Source organism: Dendrobates tinctorius, unplaced genomic scaffold, assembly GCF_039654945.1.
Source record: "Dendrobates tinctorius isolate UK_male_01 unplaced genomic scaffold, ASM3965494v1 ptg000094l, whole genome shotgun sequence".
In the NCBI taxonomy this organism is placed as follows: Eukaryota; Metazoa; Chordata; class Amphibia; order Anura; family Dendrobatidae; genus Dendrobates; species Dendrobates tinctorius.
The window spans coordinates 18725106-18747182 of record NW_027361762.1 but is presented as its reverse complement, the minus strand read 5'-3'; the positions used below and the strand labels follow the sequence as shown (position 1 = coordinate 18747182).

The window sequence follows — 22077 nt, the reverse complement described above, 5'->3', positions numbered from 1 at the left end:
AATAATTAGATCAGATTTGAGGGCATCCATGAAGGAGGATCTGACAGAGGCAATACTTTTTCTGAGGACAAATTTATAGATTTCTTCTTATTAACTGCATAAAAGTGTTTATTGCATATTTACTTACAGTTTATAAAAGTTTATAAAAGTTATTTGCTATATTCTAATTGTATTCTAATAAATGTAGTTTTTGCTCTAAGTGGTCTGGTTACTTATATGATGGTGAGAAACTGAATAAGCACGATGTTTAATATTTTACAACAGTAAATTTGTTGTTATGAATTGGCCATTTATGAAGGAGTCGGAGCCGGAGTAGGAGCCTGATAAAATCCAGGAGTCGGAGTCGCAACTGTGGCTTACCAACTCCACAGCCCTGGATATAAGGCTGCTGATGCCCTTCTTTCTGGCTGGTGATTTTCCTGCTGGATTCTTGGAGACCAGTCTGATTCCTGCATCTCAAAGATAAGTTTTTCTGCTCTGCTTTGTACTCTTCAGTTTTGTTTTTGTTTTGCCTTGTTTTATGGGAGTTCTGCCATCCCCGGCCGGGGGTGAGCTGAATTCCATTTTTGTCTCTGATCTGTTGATCTTTTGCTCTGTCTTCAGAATATACCTGAGTGCTGATATAGTCTTTTGAAGCCTAGCGACTTCAGGGCCTGTTTTTCCTATCAGTCGGTTGGCTCTTTTTGGATAGGGTTTTTGCGGATGGCAGACAGCAGCTTTTCTATCCTGTCCTATGTAGTTAGCTTGGGCCCCATCATTTGCTCAACCTATCTTTCTATCTGTGTTAGTGTTTTCATCTTGCTTCACCATCATTATATGTTGGGGGCAGCATATTGCTTTGGGGTCTGCTCTGAGGCAGTTTAGTTTTTCCCCTTTCTGTCTTTAGGCTATGTAGTTCTCCGGCTGTGATCGAGGGGTCTAGGGCACCGTAGGAACCCCCCACGGCTACTGCTAGTTGTTGTGGATAGGTTCAGGGGTCTGCAATCCGATAGCTGCCAACCTCTCTGTTTTTTCTGGACTTAGCTAGTATTTAGTTTTTTCCTCCTTCGGTGACTCATCATAACAGGAACTACTCAGTCATCTCAGCAGTGCACATTCCGGGCGTGGAAAGCCGGGCTGCAGACTTCCTCAGCCGTTAGGGTCTCGCCTCGGAAGAGTGGTCACTCCATCTGGACATCTTCCAACAGATCTGTTACCGCTGGGGGACTCGGGATGTGGATCTGATGGCATCAAGACTAAACGCCAAGGTGCCCGAGTTCATAGCTCGGTCCCAGGATCCAGAGGCCATTGGGGCGGATGCAGTGGTCCTTCCGTGGCGTCAGTTTCAGCTTCAGAATGTGTTTCTCCCACTTCTGTTACTTCCGAGGTTCTTCAGGAAGATCAAGATGGAAGGAGTTCCAGTGATCCTAGTCGCTCCGGACTGGCCACGATGGCCATGTTAGGCGGAGCTGGTGCAGCTCGTCATCGACTTTACCTGGTGACTACCGGATCAACCAGATTTACTCTCCCAGGGCCCGATTTGCCACCAGAACTCATGGGCCCTGTGTATAACGGTATGGCCATTGAATCCTGGGTCCTAACCCAATCTGGCTTCTCCCAAGAGGTGGTCTCCACCATGACTAACGCTCGGAAACCTGTATTGGTGCGCATATATCACCGCACCTGGAAAGCTTTCTTCGCATGGTGCCGAGACCGCGGTGATCCTCCTCTCATCTTCTCCATTCCCACCATCTTGGAGTTCTTGCAGACCGGACTGGAATCGGGCATAGCGCTTAGCTCTCTCAGGGGCCAGATCTCCGCTTTATCTGTTTTGTTCCAGCGCAAGATCGCTTCCTACTGCAGGTGAGGATGTTCATTCAGGGGGTCTCAATGTAGTTCCCCTTATAGAATGCTGTTAAATGCCTAAGACCTTAACTTATTCCTGGATGTTCTACAAGAGACTCCCTTCGAGTCGCTGCAGGACGTCTCTCTGACCCACCTTTCATGGAAAGTTGCCTTTCTTGTCGCAGTGACGTCAATCTGGTGGGTTTCGGAGCTAGCTGCCCTGTCTTGTCGACTTCCTCTCCTAATTTACCACTAGGACAAGGTGGTTCTCAGGCCGTCCACATCCTTCTTGCTCAAGGTGGTTTCCTACTTTCACCTTAGCGAGGACATTATCCTGCCATCGTTTTGCCCTCCACCAGTACACCGTGTCACGAATGCTCTCCACACTCTGGATCTGGTGAGAGCTCTCAGAAGGTACATCTCACGGATGGCATCCTTCCTTAAGATGGAAGCCTTATTCGTTCTTCCCGAGGGTCACAGGAAGGGACTCACTGCTTCAAAGTCCAGAATAGACAGGTGGATATGCTCGGCTATTTAAGAGTCTAACCGTCTCAGGGGCAAGTCTATCCTAGTGGGGATTAATGCAAAAAAGTGAAACAAGAAGCACACATGAGAAGGACCTGTTATAAATAGGAATTAGGCAAGCAAAGAACAGCTAAGGGGTCACTTACCTTCTGGGGTTATGCACCCCTGATAACCCCGAAGAAGAGAGAGACGTGAGAGAAATGATTCCCCTTGTGCAGCAGCTGTTCCTGTTGCGGACCCAGGGGTACACCACGTGATCACTGACAGACATTGCTGGATCTATGCTGGAAGCACGTGACCGCATGCCCTAGAGTCACGTGACCACAGGTCCTTAAGATGACAAGAAAAAACTTTCACCTGGAGCTGCTCTTTCCCCGTGCCCTCAATAGAGGGATATGAAGTGGGAGAAAAAGATATCGCGGTCTTAAGAAGCGCTGAGGCAAAATGGGACAAGGCAATTAAATTTAAAAATTAAAAAACACAGACCTTTATTAAAACACTCCAACACATTTCAATAGCGGCACGCTATCTTCGTCTGGTGGTTCCACCTGATGAACATAGCGTGCTGCTATTGAAAAGCGTTGTGAAGTGTTTTAATAAAGGTCTGTGTTTTTTTTTAATTTTTAATTGCCTTGTCCCATTTTTCCTCAGCGCATTCTTAAGACCGCAATATCTTTTCCTCCCAGCGGGGATTAAGGCACACTCCACTCAGTCGGTGGGTGCTTCTTGGATCATTCAGCACGAGGCATCGGCGGAACAGGTTTGCAAAGCTGCGACTTGGTCCAGTCGGCACACGTTCTCGAAGCACTACAACATTCACACTCAGGCTTCCGCGGATGTGGGCCTGGGCAGACAGATCTTGCAGGCGGTGGTAGCACATCTCTAGACAGTTGGTACGTGAGATGTGATCTGTTATGTCTGTTTCCCACCAAGGGACTGCTTTAGGGCGTCCCATGGTTCTATGGTCCTGTGTCCCCCAATGAGGCAAAGGAGAAACAGGAATTTTTGTGTACTCACCATAAAATCCTTTTCTCCAAGCCACTCATTGGGGGGCACAGTGCCCACCTTGTTTGCCTGAAGGCTTGAGTATGTTCTTTGGTTTGACATTTGTATACTCTCATATAATATTACTTGGTATCCTACTGCTTTTGGCATGGAACTGGTTCACCTGGAGCCAGTGTGTGCGGTGTATACTGCAGAGGAGGAGCTAATCGTATTGTGTTTACTTCGTGTCAGCCTCCTAGTGGCAGCAGCATAAGACCCATGGTCCTGTTTCCCCCAATGATTGGCTCGGAGAAAAGGACTTTACGGTGAGCACACAAAAATCCCTGTTCTTCAGGGAAGGAAGCTAAAATGTCCAATGCTTTTGTCACAGCATTTCAGGAAAAGAAATTTGCACATATTAATCCACCAAACTTCATCCTTAGGTGTTCTCCACACTCCTTTAGCTCTTCCTCATCTGTTAAAAAGGCTGGAGTATTTACAGCGATTAGAGGCTGTCTCCTTCCAACTAATAAAATAAATTTCAGACATTAATTTATACCTTGGTAATATTTATGCTCCCAATAAGAGGCAAAATACATTTCTTAACAGATTTAATGAAAAAAGTGTATAAATTCCTAAAAGAATATTGATAATGATGGGGGACTTTAATGTTATCCCTGATAGATGTATTGATGCTTCGGCTATTTCCAGAGGCTCTATGATCACATTGAAGAATTGGTTATATAGGGAACAGGTATAGAATCATAAAATGTTAGAGTTGGAAGGGACCGCAAGGGTCGTGTCCAAACCCTTGCTCAGTGCAGTGCAGGATTAACTAAGGCTGGTTTCAGACTTGCGCTGAGGAGGGCTGCGGATGGCAGCCTACTTCCTGCTTTCTTCCCCTGTGACGCTCCACCCTTGCTCCGCCTACTGCCGCATGCGTCCAGCATTTCCCTGTTTACCTATCTTTAACATTGTGTACGCAGGGACATGCGTTGCATGCGGATGCTGACACATCCTCATACAACGCATGTCCCTGCGTACACAATGTTAAAGATAGGTATGCAGGGAAATGCTGGACGCATGCGGCAGTAGGCGGATCGTGGGAAGAGATTCACGGAGGAAGAAAGGAGGAAATAGGCTGCCATCTGCAGCCCTCCTGAACGCTAGTGTGAAACTAGCCTAAACCATCACAGAGAGATGTCTGTCCAGCCTCTGTTTGAAGACTTCCATTGAAGAAGAACTCGCCACCTTTTGTGGGTGCTTGTTCCACTCATTGATCACTGTCAATCTGTATCTTCTCCTTTTCAGTTACATTCCATTGTTTCTCGTGTTTCCATGTGCAAATGAGAATAATGATGATCCCTCCACACTGTGACATCGCTTCAGATATTTGTTGAGAGCTATTAAGTCGCTTATTTGTCTTGTTTTTTGCAAGCTAAACAGTCACATATCCTTTAACTATTCCTCGTAGGACATACTTTGCAGTCCGCTTACCATCCTGGTGGCTCTTTTCTGAACTTGCTAGAGTTTTTCAATGTCTTTTTTTTTATTTGGTACCCAGAACTGGACACAGTATTCCAAATGAGGCCTGACCAAGGAGGAGTAGAGAGGGATAATTACTTCATGTGATCTAGACTCTATGCTTCTCTTAATACATCCTAGAGCTGTTTGCCTTTTTGTTGCTAGGAAATTAGATTAGTGTGGCATGACTTATTTGCTACAAACCCATGCTGGCTGTGGTTAATTACTGTATTTTTATACAAATACATGCTGTTTAATAATTTGTTGAATAATGATATCTTGAGGTGTCTGAATGCACGTCAACGGAATTCACCGTTTATTCTAATAACCATAAATCATACTCAAATATAGAATTAGTTCTGACCAATATTCCCATTATTCAAAAATTCTTAGATGTTCAGACTGGAAATATAACTTGGTCAGATCATGCCCCAGAATCCTTTACAATTAAAACGGGATTCCAAAAATATAATTATAAAGAATGGAAAGGCAATTCATTTTTTTGTTTTAAATCGTTTGCCTTATGAAAAGGAAATTGATGAAGCCATAGGTTTCTACTTCAAAGATATCTTCTCCTGATATTTCCCCTTTTCATTTGTGGAACATCCATAAAGCTCAGAGGAGTGCTTATGCAAATAAATGCTATACATCAGAGGAAGACTAAAGAAAAGAATCATTACATCTCCAGGAAAATTAATGATCAGGTAATAAAACAAAATAACCATTCTCCTTGTACACATACCACCCTGCTGAATTTAAGAACAGAACTCAAATCTGTTTTAATCAGTGAATGTGACAAAATGATCAAACTACTAGAATGAAGTATTACTGTTTATATACCGTAATAAAATGTCAGAAGTAACGGCAAACAGAGCACCTTGATTTCTCTTATCTTGAAATATCTAATAGACCCTTCTCTTCCATTACCTGAACAACTAACTTTAAAATTGACAATTACTCATTGGAAAAAATAATTTAAACTGTCATTAGACAATGTCAGTATACCGACTGGAGAAAGTTCCTATTACCATCTTTCAAACAATCTTTCCCAAATTTCCTCTTGTATGAAGGAATGGATATGGATAAAACTAGAGATTAAAAATTTCTCCTGTTTATTCTATTTAATTATCAAGGATTCTATTCTAAATTTTCAAGATTTTAAAATTTACACAATCTTCCTGATGAAGAATTACACAAGTTATTGTATCTCAGGAAATATATAAATAAAATAAATTCACATTACCTATAGCCCTTTCAGGAGCAATTTCAGCATTACTGAACAATCCTTCATCAGATTTAATCTGGAATATGAAAAATATTCATATGCTTTTCACTTCAGATCTAGATTAAAAAAAAAAAATCTACACCCATCTTAAAATGGGAAATTGATTTAAATAAAAAAGTCCTCCCAAAATTGGCAACAAACATTTAGAAATGTGTGTAAATCTAAAATAAGTGCTAATATTCACGATAACTACTTCAAAATTTTTTCATGTTTGGTACTTAACACCTGTTAGGCTTAAAGAAGCCTTTCCAGATTATTCTGAGTTATATTGAAGAGGTTGTGGCAGAGAGGTAGTATTATCGATATTTTCTGGTCTTGCCTGAAAAAAGTCTTCATAGGGAGAGAAATGTTTTATTGAACAAGATAGGGAAAGATAAGATATCCATTTCCCCTCAACTCCTTCTTTCTCTTTAGACTGATTTATTTCATTAGGAAATTAGATACATCTTTTGCATATTTTTGCAGTAATAAAAGTGATCATTTGAACCAAATGAAAATCACCTGCTGTCCCTACCATAAATGATAACATTGAAAAAATCTCAGTTCATAACTCTTTTGAAATACCTTTCCTTTAAAAATTAATTATCTTTTCAAATACAAGGTCAGATGGTCTTCATGGAACTTATCTTTTCCTCCGAATGTGGATTACTTTGTATATGACAAATTTTGATTGTTAGCCATTTTAAACATATTACTTGATCTATACATATTTTAAAGTTTTACCATGTTTTCCGTTTTAAATAGTTTTCAGATGATCATTTTCTTTTCCCTTCTTGCCGTTTCTTTCTTTTTTCCCTAAGATCCAGTGTTTCTTTCCTCTCCTAGCTTTTTCCATTATTTTACCTTTTTCGTTCATTCCTTCCCTTTCTTCCCTTCTTTCCCTTTCTTCCAATTCCTTTTTCCTCCTTCTTTCTCTTCCCTTTTCTTCCCCTCCTCCTAATTCTAGTTCTTAATTTCCTTATGCCTTTCCTTACTTTACATAGTTGGCTAGACATGTTATATTAATATTTTAATATAAAATTTTTAATTGTTATGCTGTACTCAAATTTACCCCTTCCCTTTATGTTAAATTCCCTTAATAAACAAAATTACTTTAACAAAAAAATGTAACTTTTTGTCCACCAAGGTGAACGTCTGGCGCCAAACCAACACAGCTCATCACCCCAAGAACATCATCCCCACAGTGAAACGTGGCAACATCATGCTGTGGAGATGTTTATCGGCAGCAGGGACAGGAAAAATGATATGGGTCAAGGGGAAGATGGATGGTGCGAAATACAGAGATATTCATAAGCAAAACCTGTTTCAGTCTGTCAGTGATTTGAGACTGAGATGGAGATTCACCTTCCAACAAGACAATTACCCAAAGCATACTGCTAAAGCAACACTCGAGTGGTTTTAGGGTAAACTTGTAAACGTTTTGGAATGGCCTAGACAAAGCCCGAACCTTAATCCAATTTAGAATCTGTGGTCAGACTTGAAGATTGCTGTTCACAAGTGGCAACCATGTAATTTGAAGCAGCTGGAGCATTGCCATGATGAATGGGTAAAAATCCCAGTGGCAAGATGTGTAAAGCTCAGAGACTTGTCCAAAGAGACTTGCAGCTGTAATTGCTGCAAAAGGAGGCTCTACAAAGTACTGACTGTAGACGGATGAATAGTTGTGCAAATTGAAACTTTCAGTTATTTTGTCCAATTTGTTTGCTTCACATTAAAAACAAAACAAATGTTCACAGTTGTAGGCATGTTATTTTCATGAATCAGTGCAAACCCTCAAGAAAAGCTAGTGAAATTCCAGGCTGAGAAGCAAAACACAGAAAAAGCCAAGGGAGGGCGAATACTTTTGCTAGTCACTGTATGCTAATATGTGTAAAGGTGATTGGTCCTCTTTAAATCAAGCGACTGATGTGCAGTAAAAACCCATCCACAAGAGGAAAATCTTTCTTCTGCTCCCTGTTGGAGTGCTTCACTACCCACCACCACTCCATAATTCAACTACTCGGAAACAAAACTAGATCTCCCTGCAACTGGGGAAAATGACCAATTTGGTGCCCTCTCCTGTATGTAGTTTAAAGCGAACCTGTCAGCGGTTTTGGCCGATATAAGATGCGGCCACTGCCTTTCAGGGCTTATATACAGCATTCTATAATGCTGTAAATAAGCCCGCGGTCCGACCTAAAAGATAAGAAAAAGTAAGTTTTATTATACTCACCCGGGGGTCGGTCCAGTCCGATGTGTGTCGTAGATCTTCGTCCGGCGCCTCCCATCTTCTTGCAATGCCGCCCTCCTGTTGTTTCATCGCTCCCAATCATCACGCTCCTACGCAAGCGTACTTATCTACCCTCTTGAGGGCAGACCAAAGTACTGCAGTGAGCAGGCACTGGGAAAAGTCAGAGAGGTCTAGTGCCTGCGCACTGCAATACTTTACTCTGCCTTCAACATGGCAGATAAGTACGCCTGCGCAGGAGTGCGATGCCGGGGAGCCATGAAGCAAGGAGATGGAAGGCCCCGGACCTGCGACACCCATTGGACTGGACCTCCCCCCGGGTGAGTATAATAAAACTTTTATCTATCAGGTCTGACTGGGGGCTTATCTACAGCATTATAGAATGCTGTATATAAGCCCTGAAAGGCAGTGGCTGTATCTTATGTCGGCCAAAACTGCTGACAGGTTCCCCTTAATGGTATGGACAGGAAGAGCGGTCATGTCACAGTCCTGGTACAGCTACAACATTTTTTAATTGGTGGTTGGCTGCCTTAACATATGACAGCCATTTTACAATTTTTTTGTGCCATGATAGCTCAACATCTTTTTGCCACGATTAAGAGAGGGAAAATAAATGCAACACTAAGCTAACAGTACTGACAACACCATCAATCCTGACACTACCAAATTTACCAACAATAATGACAATACCAACTACAACAATAATACTGACTCTACTGATGTCGACAGTACTGAAAATATCAACAATACTAATACTGCCAACTCTACAGACAATACCAGAAAACTTAAAAAGACCATACAAAGCCAACGGCGCTGCGCCCGAACCTTAATGGTACAAAGCTGCAAGTAAAAGGACAAAGACCACTCAACTCGTCCAAAAAAGAAATACAAATAAAATGATATATATAACTTGCGCTAAAATGATGTACCCAGGTTCAGTAAATAACTCTAATGGAGCCAACAAATACAATGCTGAGTAAAATGAGAGGTAAATTACCTTAAATAGTGCTCGATTGGCATAAAAAGAAGTAGTCCCGGAAAAGGTTCCTTAGGAACGAGGTAGATGAAAGGTCCTTCCCATTAGAGAAAGTCAGTCTGTCAATAGCTGATGTCCCAGATGAATAGAAGTGGAATCTCCATATATGACGCTGTCTCGGACGGTGACTAGCGTGCAGCTGGAGATATGCAGCGGCCGTCTGTGTTGGATACAGACGCCGCATTGGACGGCAGGCCTGCAGGGTCCAAAGACGCTGCAGGACCTTGCGTGACGTCACAGACACGTGATAGATCACGTGACAGGCACTGGAGGGCTACGGAGCGCTGTGCGGGCCAAAAGAAACTTGATTTCCTACGCGTTTCGGAATTCTCGGATTCCTTCTTCCTGAAGAATTCCGAAACGTACCTATGATGTATAGGTACATTATAGGCCACCTCCCCCACTTTGATGCCCGCTCTGGCGCTGATCCCGCAACTTTTCAGGCACATGACAGCTGATCAAATCAGCCAACAGTCGTGGTGGAATGGCGATCCACCTGCGGCTATTAACATGTTAAATGCTGCTGTCAGTATGTGATAGTGGCATTTAACATGCCCACATCAGAAGCGCATTACTAGCTCCGGCCATCGGCGCCTGTCACATGTTGCCGATGGGTTGGCATAACAACCCGGGGTCTGCAGGAGAACCCTGTTGTTATCAATGCCGCGATGCCATGAGTGCCGTCCAGTGTCCGGCATTCATAGGGGATGAGAATTTCTGCTATACATGTGTTGGACAAGCGATCAGAAGTTCGCAGTTTCGAGTCTCCTATGGAGACTATTGAAGTACATAAAAAAAATTAAATATTTAAAAAAATATAAAAGTTCAAATCACCCCCTTTTTGCCCCATTCAAAGTAAAACAATAAAAAAATCAAGTACACATTTGGTATCACCGTGTTCAGAAACTCCCGATTTATCAAAATATAAACAGAACTAATCTGATCGGTGAACAGCGTAACGGAAAAAAATCAAAACGCCAGAATTCCGTTTTTGTTTGTTGTTGCCGCAACCGTGCAATAAAATGCAATACCAGGCAATCAAAACATTGTATCGGCCCTAAAATATTATCAATAAAAATGTCAGCCCTAGATCACTAAAAAAGGAGATGCCATGGGTCTTTTTTTTTTTTTTAAATAAATTTAGATTTTATTTTCACTACAATAAAAAACATATACATGTTTGGTGTCTGTGAACTCATAATGGCAGGTCAGTTTTAGCATATAGTGAACATGGTAAAAAAAAGAGCAATTGTCGCTTTTTAGCAATTTTACCGCTCTTGGATTTTTTTTTCCGTTTTTCAGTACACTATGTGGTAAAATCAATGAAGCTTTTCTAAAGTACAACTCGTCCCACAAAAAAGAAGCCCTCACAAGGCCATATTGACGGAAAAATAAAAAAGTTGTGTGGAGAAGGGGTGCAAAAGCTGAAAATCCCAAGGTGGTAAGAGTGGTCCAAACTCAAAATAAACTTAATTCTAAATCCCTATTCAGTGCCATAATCTAAACTACAGTTGAAACCAAAAGTTTACATACACTATATATAAAAAGACGCATATGCATGTTTTTCTTAATATCTGACATGAAATCAGAATAAACCTTTCCTGTTTTAAGTCAATTAGGATAACCATTATTATTATTTGACAAATGCCAGAATAATGAGAGAGAGAGAGAATGTTTAAGACATTTTTATTACTCAAAATTTTACATACATTTCATTAGTATTTTGTATCATTGCCCTTAAATTGAACGACTTGGGTCAATCGTTTGGGATATTCTTACACAAGCTTCTCACAATAGTTGGTCGAAATTTGGGCCCATTCCTCCTGACAAAACTAGTGCAACTGATCCAGGTTTGTAGGTCACCTTGCTCACCCTTGCCTTTTCAGCTTTGCCCATAGATTTTCATTAGGACTGATATCAAGGCTTTGTGCTGGCCACTACAAAACATTGACTATGTTATCCTTAAGCCACTTTTTTACCATTTTGGCAGTATGCTTCAGATCATTGTCCATTTGGAAGACACATTTCCGTCCAAGCTTAAACTTCCTAGCTGATGTCTTGAGATGTTGCTTTAGTATTGCCACATAATCTTCTTTTCTCAAGATGCCATATATTTTGTGATGTGCACCAGTCCCTCCTGCAGCAAAACAATACCACAACATGATGCTTCCACCCCCGTGCTTAGGCTTCCAAGTTTCTCCCTTTTTCTTTCAAACATAGCGATGATCATTATGCCCAAAAAGTTCAATTTTCATTTAATCAGACCACAGGACATGTCTCAAAAAATAAGGTCTGTGTTCCTGAGTGCATTTGCAAACATTAATCTGGCTTTTTTATGTTTCTTTTGGAGTAATTGCTTCTTCCTGGCAGAGTAGCCTTTCAGCTCATGATCAAACAGTACTCTTTTTCACTGTGGATATTGACACAATCTTACCAGCTTCTGCTATCATCTTCACAAGGGCTTTTGTCTTTGGGTTGATATGAACATGTCAGACCAAGGCACGTTCATCTCTGGGACACAGAACTAGTCTCCTTCCTGAGTAGTATGATGGCTGGACTTTCCCATCTTGTTTATACTTGCGTTTAATTGTTTGTACAGATGAACGAGGCACCTTCTGGTATCTTGAAATTCTACCCAAGGATGAGCCAGATTTGTGCAAGACCAAAATTCTCCTGATATTTTGGCTGATTTCTTGAGACTTTCCCATGATGCTACACAAAGAAATAGTGTGTTTCAGGCATGCATTAAAATACATCCACAGGTGTGTCTCTAACTTAGATGTTGCCAAAAAACAAGAAGCTTACAAACACATGACATAATCATATGGGCATTCCAGAATTGGTTAAAGGCATAGTAATCTTGGCAGGACTAAGTACATGTTAGCATTGCCAAAGCAAATGGTAAAAATAGGGGGGGTGGCGTAGGGAGGCATATAGAGGTCCAGGATATATCAGGTTCCTGTTAGAAGATAAAGGCATGTTCAGGGTGGGGGGTAGGAGTCCATGACATACCAGGCTCTTTAGTCGGGGGATAGGAACATGTCTACGGTGGGGTTTAGAGGTCCATGACATATCAGTCTCCTTTTAGTCTGGCAGGCACTGACTTATTATGCTGCTATGGTCGCTGCACTTTCCTTTTCCTCCAGTATTATCGGCAGTTTGTCTTCCTCTTCCATGGAGGTGAAGTCTGGGAGGAGATCAGAAAGTCCCTTAAAGTGAGTGTCCCTCACTGCAGAGTATTTCAGGCACCTCAGCAGGAAGTGGGCCTCATCCTCCATGGTCTCCTGGGGGCACTGAGGGCAGAGTGTGCTCTCTTGGGGCTTGTAGTTCTGTCAGTGCTGCCTGGATTAGATGAGTAGGTCGTGGGCACTCTGTACTGGCTTAGGATCTGTCACTCTTTGGAGTTTTCTAGTTTCTCTATATATTGGGCCAGTTTGTACTCCCTCTGTAGGTTCTGGTATATCGACAGTTTCTGGGATTTGTTTGTCGTTCCTCCAGATACTGAGATATTCCTCCTTGACTTTGTGTGCCATCTCCGGGATTTCGTCTTTTGTCAGGTCATGTTGGTTGATGGCTTGGTCAGGCTGGCTTTGGGTACTTTGTATTTGGAGGCTTCCTGGTGTAGGAAGGCTTTGTGATGGTTGGAGCTGGGACTACTACTTTGTAGATGAGCCTTGAATGACAGAGCCTTCTTCTGGATTGCGAGGTTAGTGGGAATCTGCCCCGCTCTGCTCGGCAGTCACTGTTTGATGTGCTCCGATGGACTTGGAGAAGATGCTTGCAGAACTCTAGGGGGAATATTTCAGTCGGCCCAGCACCCCACTTTGACCAGTTTGGGTATGAGACTGGGCCCCAGACCTCACTGCCGTACAAAAGGATTGGGGCAATGATGGAGTTAAAGATTTTTAGCAAGACAGTTACTGGTGCCTTGAGATGGTACAGACGTCTTCTGATGGCATAGAAAGCTTTGTCTGCCTTGTCTTTCAGTAACTCTGGCTTGCTTGAAGCTCCCTTACTGGCTGAGTTCTACACCCAGGTAGGTGTACTTGTTGGTTTCTATAAGTAGACCTTTGTCATAAAGGTAGGACGGCCAGTAGGTTTCTGCTTTCTTTTCTGGAACACCATGATGTTAGATTTCTTCTGGTTGATTGGCACTGCCCATGTGCTGCTGAAGGTCTCTAGGATTTTTAGATGATCTTGGAGGCCTTTCTCAGTTGGTGATAAAAGCACAACGTAATAAGCATACAGCAGAAATGTTACCTGGGTGGCATGGAGGGTGAGTTCTGGTGCTGAAGAGGACTCTATGGCCACGGCCAGCTCATTGATGTAGATGTTAAAGAGCGTTGGATTGAGGCTGCAGCCCTGTCTCACTCCTCGGCTCTGTTGGAAATAGGCCATCCTCCTTCCGTTGACCCTCAGGCTGCAACTGTTCTCAGTGTAGGAGCTTCAGATGACATCATATGTTTTGCCTCCTATTGCGCTCCCAGCAGTTTTAGGAATAGTCCTGGGTGCCACACGGAGTTGAAGGCCTTCTTGAAGTCCACAAAACAGGCGTATATCTTCCCATTCTTTGTATTGTGACCATAAGGCTGTGCAGAGTGTAGATATGGTCAATGGTGTGGTGGTTCGGCATGAACCCTGCTTGGCTCTTGCTGAAAACGTTGTGCTCGGTGAGGAAGATGAGGATCCTCTTGTTCAGGATGCATTTGAAGAGTTTACCCAGGTAGTCCAGTCAAAATACGGTTTGACCTGGAACAAATTCCAAGAAAGCGTTTGATTTTTTTTTATTACTATTATATGTGGGGAACAACATATTAAAAGTTTTCCAAAAATTGATCGCCACAAAGGTCCCTAACTATGACATCATAAGACGATGACAGCCATCGCACTAAAAATAACGAATATTTCCCTATTTCAAAGCTGTAGCTGTAGGTTACAGAAGAGTTTGCATTTTGTATACTATATATTTTCATATAACAATTTTTATACAAAGTTTTATACTAACTACATGGACAGGCGAGGTCATGATGTCATCAATGACGTCATGACATATGTACATTTCTAGAAATTATAGAATTAATACAGAGTGCATTTTAAGTCCTACTTCACTGAATAAGCGTGTCAGGTCAATAGTCACTATTTTGATCATCAGACACTGCTTCCTCACTCATATTGTCACAATGCCCTTCTTGACATGGTCCGCATACCCGTGAACAGGTAAGTCCGTGTCTTTTGCAAGTGCACCGAAGTGTACTACAACCACGAGAACAATTGCAGTGAATTATTTTCAGAAGTGTTTCTGGTGCGGGTGAAGTATGTATCATCACAGGAACTAGACTGTTGTTCTGCAATTCCCATCCCCATTCAGTAGTGTCCATGGCCTCACCATTGTCTATGCAAAGCATCACTTGGAGGTAACTCCGAAGGGCATGATACTTCGTTGCAGAGGAGGTCGGTGGCAGTTGTTCAGGTGTAACAAAGATTTTGGCTGAACCAACTTTTTTGCAGAGAGTAGAATACCTCATTGCAGACAGATTGTCTCCAGGTTTGCCCCCGAACAATGCCACCATCGCTTTAAACCCAGCGTCTTCAATCTCAGCTCTGTTTTTGTTAGGTGTGGAAAAGATTTTAGCACAGCTATTTAAGATCGAGTCTCCCTTCAAAACCTTGTGTAGACCAAGTTTTTTTCCGATTCCAAAAATCGCGGAAGTCGTATCGCAACCCGTGAATGCATGAAGGAACAGAAGACTGCTGCAGACATGGTTTCCCAGGAACTTCTTCATAACCTTAATGTCGTATACTGTTGCAGGACGCCCTTTATCCGAGTAAAAATAAAGCTTGTTGCCATCGCTGGTTGACGCGTGATGAAGTAACAACACCAAAAGATCTGTATCTTCGCCAATGAGACTAGTACTTTTGTTGGATGACGGGGGAGACAGGGCAAAAGCTTAGAACAAGGATGAATGCTCATCGTCACACAATAAGAGAAAAAAGAATGGATCTACCTGTGGCAAAACATTTTTGTATCCCTGATCACAGCAACATGGATATGAAATTACTGGTATTGAAAGGTAACTTCACATCTCAGAGAGAGAGACGTGTTTGGGAGTATAAATTTATGACGACCTTTGACACTCTCAGTGCTGGAATGAATGTGTCGCATGGATTTATGTCTTTTTACATCAATTAAGGAGTTTGCTTTCAAGACCTGGTGGGGGCATCACAACACATTAGGAGACCCCAATCAGAGGACTATAAAACATCCGGACTCCTTATCTATGTATTGGTCCAATATTTATGTTTCTCCCTCTCCCATATTGATAGTTCTGCTTCACGTCACTTGTCTTATCCATTGCATTTTTTCTGTGTTGTATTGTGCATAAATATGTGACTCTTCAGATTTTGTATTAGTCTAGCCTGAAGAGGAGACCTGAGTAGTCTCGAAAGCTTGCAATGTGTTACCATCTTTTCAGTTAGCCATTAAAAGGTATCAACCACTGAGGACTCTCAATTCTGGATATTTTTGGATGACATTGACACTGCTGCCTTAACAATCTACACATCTGCATCCCCCTCTGATTGTATTACGTGGCAACCTCTGTCATTCATGCTCTGTGAAATGAGATTGATGAGACTGTTAGTTCTCCACATTCAAAAGGAAGTCCTCCTTTTTCCCGACAAATTTGGTTCCTTCAGCAATGTTCACTTTGTTACTTGTTTGTTTTTTGCGCCGTCGCTGATGGGTAATGTCCTTAGTGTTTGGTCCTCCAATGGAACCATCAAATACTATCGTAGCCTTACCATAGTGCTTTAGTGTGAAAGATGCATAGTCTTCAGCAATTGAACAATATGTCTTTCCTTTTGATCACTTCAGTCGATGGAGAAGAGAGCCTCCGTCAAGAACATAATGTTCCACTTCTGGTACATCCTTAAGTACTGCGTCATCTGAACTCCGTTCTTTTATAGCAGCCATCAGTTGTTCTTTGTTTGGTTTGCGTAAGAGATGTTTTGCCTCAAAGAGGGATGGTGGGTATGGTGAAAGTTCATAGGCCATCACCTCATCAAGGGAAAGATCAGCAGTTTGAGACACCACAAGAAACCTTTGGAACAAAAGAGCGGGGTCTATTGTTTTGTCCTTAGCAACGTCAATAGCCTCACTGGATGCCAGGGTCTTGGCTTTCATTGACCGCTTGTACTTAACTGAAAACAGTGATTGACCCTCCATTGTTGCCACTATTTCTCTGCCAATGGTGAACAGGTTATGGACATTCACATCCTTATTTGCATTGACACCAGTGATAATGTTGCGAAGAGACACTTCATCAGAGACCATCTGTTGGTAATTCAGCCATAGTTTACTGGTGCGAGAGTGAGCGGATAATCCGTTCCTTTTGGTGGACAAGAGGTGGACAATTTCACTAAGGCAGGTAGAAGTGATGACTGAATTTAAGTCACTCTCCCCTGTCAGTGTCCGAGCATACAACTGCTCAAGTTCTTGCAACAGGTCTGCAAAACCGGGATGGTCGCAAAGTACTTTGCAACTTGCGAGTAAGACACTGATCAAGGAGGAAATGGCCACGAACTGCACGCTGAACTGCCTTTCCAGTCATGATATGTTGCACAGCATTGTCATCGTAAATTGTTCCCAAGATCTCTGATTCCACTCCCATCCATCAACGTTCCTATGGCACCCATAAGATTCATAAAATGTGTGGAAGCTCCCGAGCATCAGGACAACTTCTCGAACCGGGCTGTCTTCAGGCACCTCCTGTTTGATTTCTGACGCTTTCCAGTAGAGTGGCTGGTGCAGGCTGTTTGAAGCGTAAAGACATCTCCCACAATACATCAACACGATGGTCAATGACATCGAGAAATGGCAAGGGCTTGAATTTTATGTTTCGGCGAGTGTGTTTTGCGAAACGGTATTCCCTTACATCAACTCTGCTTTGTTCAACTATCTCCAAGTCCGCAGTCTTCCGTCTGAGAACAGTGCGACTGACCTTCCTTCCTGGCGTCACAGTAGCTACCATCCCCATGCCGTGGAAAGTCCCCTTCCCATCTAACGTGATGGTATTATGATCGACGTCCGCAGCGAACAGCAGTGCCGTATCCAGTCTACTATAGTACCACCGAGTACATCCTGGCCAACAGAAGCGTCAGCGTTTTTCTCGAATCGCTGAACTTTCGAATATGATGAACAATATCCCATGGCTGAGAGACTGTCTACAAGAAATCAAGACCTGAAATGATGATGGAGCTGGACTGTTAACCCAAGCTGCAATGGAGCTACTACAGCCCTGGGACGTACAGCCTGAACAACTGATTGTCCAATGCTTGCGACCTTCCTGTGAATGTCCTTTCCAACAAAGAGGGTTGCAAGCAAAGCAAACTCAGGGGGAGATAATCTAAGGCAGACTGACATTCAAGCAAAGAAGTCTTCGGATATTCATCGGTTGAAGATGGGATCTTAGACTTGATATCGCTCTTGATTAGTTTGACTGCAGTCTCTATGATGGCTCTCTTCTGGGCTTATTCATCCGTTTCCTGACTACGGAAATAGTCCCTCAGGATTATTCTGGTCTTTTCACGGAACGTTACAATGTTAGGCAACCCTTCACACTCTGCTATGAATAGCGAATTGCCATACCTCTCCTCCAGCCTATACCTCAGCCATTGATTACTATAGGCAGCACTGTCTCCTTCTACAAGATACTCCGTCATTTTCTTTGCAATATCTGTGACAGTCAGTTGCTCTTCATCGTTGTCCTCAAGAGATGCACACATTCTCAAGAACGCTTGCTCTTGGTCCATGTTCATCGGCCTCCCTACCTTCCGCGGTTTCTTTGTAGTAGATCCACCACCATGACGCATAGGAATTCCATAATTTGTCCGAAAGTTAATGTCACATGAACGATGATACAGACAGTCTGCAGCATGTAAGTCCTTCCCAAAGTACGCGATTCTCCCTTGAATGGTGATTGCCCAGTCATCATTACGCTGTTTGCAATGTGACAAGATGGACCTTACAAATCCATCCGTTTTAACAAAGCTATAGTCATCGAAATCACTACTAGATCTTGTCTTCACCACTTGATGTCCACAGAACAAACGCTGCGTCGTGCTATCATAGGATCCAGTAGACACCCGTGTACCTCTCTTGGCAGATGAACGGAAGTAGCTTTCTTATGCAAGTCTATTTGCTTCTTGTTTATGTAGTTCATACGACATCTCTTGTGCACCACTGCCCCAGCAGCTACCACAGTGCTAACGCCCCTCTCAATACTGGCTTTATTGATCCCTTCAGCTCCTTTTGCACCAATCACCACTCTTTCTCCGTCATTTTCTACTTCATGGCTGCATAAGGGGCAAGTTTCTTGACTTTCCATCATTCTCAGCTCTGTAAAAGAAGATAAATAAATCATTAAATAATAAATATAATAATAGTAATTGTAAAAGAAATATGATAGACACTGAAAGGCGAGTCGCATTTAACATTTTACAGCTTTGGCGGCCATATTCTTTGACGTCACATTTGGACCCTTTGTGGTATCCCTATCTTAGTAAACTTTTAGTATGTTTTTCCCTACATGTAATACTACCAAAAAAAACAATAAAACGCTTTCTTGGAATTTGTTCAGGGTAAAGGATTTTTTTTTTCGTATTTTGACTGGACTAAGGTTGCTGCTGACACATATCCCCCGCTAGTTTGCTGGGTCGTACTTGTTCCCATTTTATATGTATAGGGGTTATGAGGCCTTGGTTCCAGTTTTTAGGGAAGCAGCCAACCTGCAGTATGATATTAAAACAGTTTTGTTATTGTAGCCTGAATGTCTGGAGGGCTGTATTTTAGCATTTCTGGGAGGATCCCATCCGGACTGCTGTCTTTTTTACCTTTTATCCATGTGATCCTTTTTGTTATTTCTGTCAGTGTGATTGGTGTGTCCAGAGGACTTTGGAAATCTTTGAACTTTTCCTCCATATCTTTCAGTTTTTTCACAAGCTATTTTTGTGCTAGGTTCAGGTCTTTACTTGGGATGTCTTTGTAAAGGTCCTTGAAGTACTGGAGCCAGATGTTGTCGCTCTGGATGTGGAGGCTGTTGCTTTTTGGTTGGATCCAAGGCGATTCCACAGTTTCCAAAATTTGTTGTCTCCAAGGGCATATTGGAGTTGGAGGAGTTTGGCAAAGATGTGGTTTTGCTTTTTCTTTCTGAAGATGGCTTTGTAATTTTGTTGTACAGTGTGGTAGGCTTCTCTCAGAGTGAGGTTGTTTGGGTCTCTGTATTTTTTATTTGAGGCCATTCTTAAGGCCTTCCGTATGGTCTTGCATTCTTTGTCGGCCTCTTGTTGATACTTCTTTTCAGGTCGGGCATTTGCGCCATGGCATAGAGAATGTTGTTAAGGTCTCTTACCGCCAGGTGTACTCCTTCAGGGTTCATACACGTGTTCATACACGTTATTATGGAAGTGTTGGAGCGTCTCCTTGATCTCTGGTCTGTTGATGGCATCTTTATATTTTGGGGCCAAAATCTTGGACCATCTGAAGCATGGTGGCAAGCTAAAGAGGCCAGTCTTTTGCAGGGTTTCTCTTTCTCTCTCTCTCTTTCTCTATCCCTCTCTCTTTTTCTCTCTCTTTGTCTCTTTCTATCTTTTTCTCTCTCTTTTTCTCTTTCTCGAGCTTTATTGGCATGACTAAGTACATGTTAGCATTGCCAAAGCAAATGGTAAAAATAGGGGTACAGGAGTACAGAGACGTGTAAAGGTCCAGGATATATCAAACTCCTTTTAGGGGATAGGGGATGGCTTTGGGTACTCTGTGTTGGAAGGCTTCCTGGTGTAGGAAGGCTTTGTGATGTTTGGAGCTGGGACTACTACTTTGTAGCTCAGTTTAACACAATCCAACACAATAGTGAACATAGTGCTTTTTCCTATACTGAAAAAAGAATGTTCATAGGGACATAATAGAAGGACAACTCCCTAGAGACAGTATATGAACCTATATAGAAATTTGGAGTAACGCCCAAACAATCAATTCAAAAAAGTCAAATTTATAGTATCAAAATGATTTGCTCTTTTTACAGGTGCAAAAAAAGTACAATCATGTGATCAGATACCAGGGATGACAGAAAACAGGGGAGTGGGATCGCTGCACATACATAATAAAATTGCAGTGGTACAAAATGGAATCAACATAACATATCATAATCCCACCCTTAGCAATCCATTATTTTTGCCAAAGTAAAATCCATGCTAAGGGAATTTATACGGAACCTTCCATTAAAGTGCTATGTGCAGGAAGGTGTAGGGGAAAGATGAAAAGGTGACCATGCTTACGCATGTGGAAAAATGCACATGCAGCGTGTCCGATCCCCAGAGCCCCTACGCACGTTTCGCGCTGGGCTTCGTCGGGGGGCTTGTGTCAAGACGAGAGGGGGACGCCTGAAAATCTCAGCTTATATGCAAGTATATACAGTACTTGTATTAAAAATTCCCTAATGTTCCCCAGCTAAACTATCCAACTATTCTATTTTTTCCCTATTTCTTCTAAATCCCTTCACGACCTTTGACATATCCATACGTCCAAGCGATTTTGCACACGATTGTCACTGCGTCATCAGCTGACACCTGGCACTCACTGCCAGGAGCAGTGCCTGCACCCTCCTGGCAGTTTAACCCCCTAAATGCTGTGATCGATATCAATCGCAGCATTTAGATGGCATGCACATTGAGGGAGCCCTATTTGCCCTCCGATCAGCACCCTGCAACGTCATCGCAAAAGCTCAATCATTGCCATGGTGACCTGATGTCGTTAGTATAACTGCGATCACAGTGCTGTAAGTAATTGTCCCACAGTGGGACTAAGTGAAAAAAAAAATTGTAAAAATATTTAAAAATAAAAATCACAAAATAATATAAAAAATATATTGTACCCATAAATATTTTTATAAAAGACAAACAAGAAAACTACACATATTTGGTATCGCCACTTCCGTAACGACCCGCCCTAAAAAAATTGTCACATTAGTTAACCCCTTCAGGGAACAACGTACAAAAACAAACAAGGCAAAAAACTATGCTTTATAATCATACCGTCGAAAAAAGTGTAACAAAACATGAAAAAAAGATGAATGTAAATAAAAATAGTATAGCTGAAAACGTTAACATGTTGCATAAAAAACAAGCTGTCGTATTTCTCCATCAGTGGAAGACTAAAAAAGTTATAGCTCTCACAATAAAGTGATGCAAAAAAAGGTGAACTTCAAGCTCAATAAACATCAGTGTCAGATCGCACCATCCGTAGTTGTATGAGCCAAAGTGGGCTTCAAGGGAGATGACCAAAGAGGATACCATTGTTGAAAAAAATCAAAGCCAGACTGGAATTTGCCAAACTACGTGTTGACAAGCCACAAAGCTTCTGTGAGAGTGTCCTATGGACACATGAGACAAAAATGGAACTTTTTGGCAAGACACATCAGCTCTATGTTCACAGATGGAAAAATGAAGCATATCAAGAAAAGAACACTATCTCTACTGTGAAACATGGAGGAGGCTCTGTTATGTTCTGGGCTGCTTTGCTGCATCTGGCACAGGGTGTCTAGAATCTGTGTAGGGTACAATGAAATCTCGAGACGATCACGGGATTCTAGAGAGAAATGTGCTGCCCAGTGTCAGAAA

The 22077-nt window shown here is 42.2% G+C and overlaps 1 protein-coding gene across 2 annotated transcripts in view; it reads left to right on the top strand.

Moving 5' to 3' along the window:
* The window catches only part of CEBPG (CCAAT enhancer binding protein gamma), an 80787-nt gene that overhangs the window by 43290 nt on the left and 15420 nt on the right, over positions 1-22077 (top strand). The window contains exon 2 of one of the 2 annotated variants that reach the window (XR_012234329.1): positions 7269-7873. The exons of the other annotated variant lie outside the window; for it this stretch is intronic. The gene's annotated coding sequence lies outside the window, so the exon portion shown is untranslated. Of the gene's footprint in view, positions 1-7268; positions 7874-22077 lie in introns of those variants that run through there. 2 annotated transcript variants of the gene reach the window in all.